Source organism: Colias philodice, chromosome 15, assembly GCF_061535455.1.
Source record: "Colias philodice isolate Cphi_HAF_F1 chromosome 15, ilColPhil1 Martin Lab GWU primary, whole genome shotgun sequence".
NCBI lineage: Eukaryota > Metazoa > Arthropoda > Insecta > Lepidoptera > Pieridae > Colias > Colias philodice.
Genome location: NC_143100.1, coordinates 12,436,650 through 12,442,649, shown reverse-complemented (window position 1 = coordinate 12,442,649; position 6,000 = coordinate 12,436,650).

Sequence of the window (6,000 nt, the reverse complement as noted above, 5' to 3'; positions counted from 1 at the left end):
TTTTGTTATGGATGTTATGAAAACCATTGCTGTCATGGAAACCTATTAAAGAAGAGAGGATAACACTTTTTCAATAAAACATTATGATTTTTAAGTTTACAGGTGCATTGTAAAGATACTTCAATTAATAATTAATGTAGTTTAAAAAAAAAAACTAAAAAAATGTTGTGTGGTTTTATGAAACCACGGTAAAAGTGAAACTGTTCGAACGGTTCCGAACACTGCTTTGTGTAGCGCATGTCGCGTGACGGTCGGCTGCCGAGTAGGTATACCTACTCGGCAGCCGCGATACACGCGATATGCGCTACACAGACCAAAAAGTTTGAGACGATGTAATAAAAGTTTCACTTTAAAAACACTCATGAAATTATTGTTATGTCGCCTATCCTTGTAAGTATCTATCCTTGATAAGAATCCAAATTTGAATTAAATCATATTATAATAAATGTGATAGATAAAATATGTAATACCATGTACACAATTGTTTACTTGTGGATTAAATTTCCACTAGCAATACTAAAAGCAAACCACGTAATAAATAGAAACGAGAAATAAATGAAAAGAGCCAATACACGCTGAGGAATTTGTTAAATAAACGGAGCGCGGCAGCGAGCGACCTCGTGTGGATTTCTAACACAATTAATCGCTCTTACACTACTTTTAACCGTTTACTTTGTACTTTTAACCGAGTACAAAAAGGATATTATGAATAATTTTGTATACCTATTTATTATAGCTCTCATCTTGTAATCTTAAATTATACGCATATTCTTTGTCCGGTTCGTTCGTCGTTCTATCGTTTTTTTTTACAAAAAATAGACACGGCAGCTGTCATTTAAACAGGACTATTATTTTTTAAACTTAACTACATTTTTTCTTTCATTTATGTAGTTACATGCTTCTATTTTTCGTAGCATACCTAAGCACAGATTATATACAATAGAATGTATGTAGGTGTAATAGAAGGTACTATGTAGCATAAGATATATTAATGTATCTTCATAGCTTAAACCGTAGTAAAAGATATATACGAAATAATAAAAAGGATTTCAATGACTCGATCAGTGGTCGTATTCCTAAACGACATTCCGAGTGGGAACCTTTCCGATCCCAATGATATTTCAATTGCATAAGACAAATTTTACATCTTTTGTGTATGAACTGTTATTATATTGTTATGGAATTCCGATTGAATTATTTACCTACACCAGATGAAATCTTAATTACTTACCTAACTTTCCAGACGTTATTTCCGATCGAAAATCGTTTAAAATATCTACCGATCTTAAAAAAAAATACGTGTGGCACTCGAGGACTGCCGCGGTAAAGCTATTGCTTAGCATAGCATCGCTGTGCCGGTTGGAGTGGAGGGTGTTAGGTTTTTCGTTACGGAATTTTTACATTCGGTCGCCGCGCTCAAAGTCTGAGATAAAAGTCTTAAAAAACTGTTTACTTCAACAATTTCAATTAATTGCATTGTCCTCTTTACATCGACGTCAATATTATGCTAATACAATACTGTTAAGCGTAAACATATTCAAGTCAATGGCGGTGCAGCCGTTCCGTAACGTCATTACGGAAATTGGCAGATGTTGCCGCTGGATCTCTTAACCTAGCTGCTTCGGTCCAGAGTAGATATACAGCGAAGCTATAGATATTTTTGGTAGATAATGTTGCATATAGATAATAGTGATAATTATATTATTTGTGGTTATACTAATAGGTATGGCGGGCATTTCAGGAGGGTCGTGTGACACATTCTAATCTATCGCTCGAGCGATGCGGAGTGTGATTTTCCAGAAAACCCTATAAAAAATAAAAAATAAAAGTTGAAAAGTGGGAATACAAGAGTTGACTCCACTGACTCAAATCTTCTCGTTCAGATAATGAAAAATCAGTTTCCTTGAATTTTTCAAAATTTGACAAATATTGAAAAATTCAAGGGAACTGTTGATTTTTTCATGTGTTTTTAGAATTAGGTGAATTTATCATGTTAATAATTTTCATCCTTTAAGCAGATGATGAGCAAAAAAACGAACACCTAAATAAATAGTCTTTTTCTTATTCTCAATTGTAAAGTTTGTAAAGAAAAGCTATGAATAATAATAGTTCACAAAACAAAAGTTACGTTTGCAGAAAAATCAAATCAACATTGTGCGTATTTTGTATATTTCAAGATCTTATTTATTCTTCAAAGCCTCTTTTAGAAGCGTACTTTAATCACAACGAATAAGAATTATGTTTCACTAGGGAAAAGCTATTGTTTCTTTAAAATATAAATATTTCTCATAATATTTTAGGTAACAACAAAGAAAATATTTATTCGCATTCTATTAGAAAGATGCGTTAATCCTATTTAGTTTAAAATAAAGAGGTCTTGAAAATACTAAGTACAAAATTTTATTATTCTATTAGAACAAAATCGACTCTGAAGTAAAAACGCTTAAAACATTCGTGAATTATAATTAATAATACGTGCAGATATTATATTCCTCAGCATTTTCAGCATAAGACGCAAATATCTTACATATAAATCTTCTAAATTGAAAGAACCTGCTGCCAAATTTTCGTGCTTAAATTTTACAAATTATTTTCTGTATGACCATATTTATATTTTTACTGTAGAACTAGGTAGAGTCCGCGGCTTCGCGTTGTATTATTTCATTTCCATTAGGTATCACTACAAGATGTAAAACAAAGTGCCTGTCTGTTTGCGATAAACCAAAAAACTAAGGTGCCCTTTCTTTATCTCTGTTTTCACCAACAGGTAGCTTGGTATCCGAGAAGAGTTTTAGTATATTATATTTTGTTTGGTTTTAGAAACCGCGGGCGGAAAATTATTATTAGAACAAGCTAACTACATAATATAAAGAACCATAGACCTCTTATCGGTAGACATGCAAACACTACCAATAGACGCTAGACATCTTAATATTGTATTTCTGCAGTTCCATCACAAAATGCATCGATCACTGTTTGACTCGCGATGATTGAGCGAGGTATACATCAATATACCGAGTGCAGCTAATGCACTGACCTCACGGACTTTGGTCACTGTGACGTAATACTATTATATACCTACCTACATTATTACTGTTTTGGAAAGCAATGAAAATGAATACTAATATTTTTATGCTTAAAAATGTGATGAAATTAACGTGAAGCTACAAGTCAAGGAGGAAACAGTTTAATTTTGGGATTGATAAAAGGAAAATCTGATGCTATTCGTAATTTCCATGATTTTTACTAAAACCTTTGTGATTACTCTTACTCTTATCGGTTAACACATTAGAAGCGTACACTATTTAAAAAAATACACGTAGCCATGTAAGATTTTGTTTTTATTTATTGTGTAGAAAACATACGATATAATTTACAAAATTGGCAAATCTTAATTTAATCACGTAAATGGAAAACGAGAGCACATGTTTCCGAAGTAAAACGCTCACAAAGTCGTAAAACATTCCGCTTTTATGGCACTTTATTACTTGGTATGGATACATCGCTTTACAATTCAAATTAGAGCGATTAATAACGTAATTGCTTTTAAAAACGTTGTGCTTCAGATATGAGAAGTGGAAACTTTTGAAATTCGGACGGATAAAGTAATACAGTAGAATGTGCAGGCTGCAGTAGCAGGGAGTAGATATGCATTTCGTAATTATTTCACTGATCCATGTTCTTTACGAGCTTAAAGTAATTACCATGTTATACCCAGTCATTGCTTTTGCTATTTTTCGAAGATAAACCTAAGTTTATAACAAAATAACTGCATTTTAAACGCGGATAATAAGTATGTCTGAGTCACTTTCCATCCCTGTCTATTGTCGTTAAAATTTAACAAGCCTGCATGTATGTAACAAGATGACTTCATAAAATACAATTACGTGTATGTAATTATGTATAATAAATGACCATTAAATGATTTTAATAAGCCATAAATACAGCTTATACATCGTTCTCGAGTCATTAAAAATAAAGCATACAAAGCAGATTGCCACTTAATTCATAAAATCGAAGCCACATTTCAAATAAACCGCTTTCATTTACAATAACTATAATCCATTTATAACCATAAATAAATAAATGCCTCGTTTTTAACTGGATTAACGTAATGCTTTTAACTACTGCAGTTTCCACGGATTAATGAATTTTTAATTTCATTCTATATCGTTGAATCACTTTTTATGGTTTAAACTAAGGTTTTCAGATGTTATGACTTATGACTGTAATCACTGTTGTGAAGTCATGTATCCTTATGAGGAAGATTCATTATAAAAATATCTGTTTAATTGAGCCATTTTATTTACTGACAAGAAGAATTAATTTTCTTTTAATATTAATACCTAATAGGTTCTTTATAAATGAAACACATACCATAGTAGGTTATCGACTTTTGGACCTTCGGATATCATATTATAATGTCTTAAATGCGTTCAAAACGGAACTTTTTTCAATAGAACCCTTAATGGAACATAAAATAAATTTTCCACACAGTTAGAGCTGAAATTGTAACACACGGACAGTTGAAAAAGCGAGAAAACTTTTTTAATAAATGCTCGAACACACGGAAAATTGTTGCGTTTTATTTGAAATTCTAACTCAATCGACGGTCGATTAATGTTTTCATGAGAAATTTGACATGCCGCAAGGTGGGTTTCATTTGTACCTACTTTGATTAACAAAACGTATCGGATGTTCTAATGAACGAGAGCTTATCTATAATAACGTTTAATGTAGGTAAACATTTTATTTGCAATGAAAGCCAAATAAAATGTTGGTTCAAAATTCACAAGCTTTACATGGAATAAAAATAATGTTATTATTAACTTGGAAAAATTTAACGAGAAAACACAATTACTCAAATATAAGGTAAGTACTCCATTACTCTACTAAACCAATGAGCGTACATTCCTCAACGCCCTCAAATTAAACACGAAATTACCGTCTCGGAAACACTTAACCCTAGCAGCTAGCTACTGTTTCACTGCTGAACAATTCTAGAAAAATTCCTTTGTAAGCGAAAGTCTGAATTCGTTAAAGTCCGCCACTAATTGTATTACCGAGTGCGGGCAAAAGTTTTAATTAATATCGGATTCAGTTTCCACGCCTTTTCACTTCCAGAAATATCTGCTGCCGACTTTTATCCTATAACTTTGAACGAATTAAACTTACCTGCGCGGTGTACGTGTTTTGTCTATTTTATGAACAATTTAAAACTGTGGCAGCCGTGAATGGTGGCTTTATTTTATTTTCTATATTTTTTTTGGAAGTTGTAAGTGGGTTGTGTTATATTATTCTGTATTTACATCCAATATTCAATCGTGATCGTTATTGGTATTGAAAATATTTTTATAAGAATTATTAAAAACGTATTGGGTACAATACTTTCTTCAGGAAATACCTAGACTGTTACTGCATTCGCTCGAAACACTTAAAAATAAACACAATAACAAGTTAAGTACATAAAACCACACAAAAGACTACATCTTTTATCAGTCTCCGACATTTTAAAGACCCTGGAGTAAAAAATAATAATAATGTCTTCATTCACAACGATCGCTGTCTGAGAGTTTCGCTCGTCTTTTGTTATTTAATAAGAAAGCAACTTACAGAAATCCTGCCAACACGGAAATAATAAGTATTGAAGTGGCTGTCGCTTCTTTATGTATTCCGTCACTCATTTTATAAGGAAAACATTGGATAAGGACCAACCGCGAATATTTTAATTTTCAGGCGCATGCAAACTGGACTTCTGTTTTCCGCTTAGGAGAGAAGTTATATTTGGAAAGTTATGTTTTAGTGTACACGAATTGAGACTATTCAAAACTCTAGGTAGGTAAAGAAATTTCATAAATTCCGTAAGAAGGAGGATGGTACTGGTATAATTAGAACTGAACATCCAAAATTATGAATAATGCCTGTTCCATTTAATTAACGGTACTGCCATAACCTACTTAGTACTTACCTACAAGCATAAAACACGTTTTTCTTCATTTT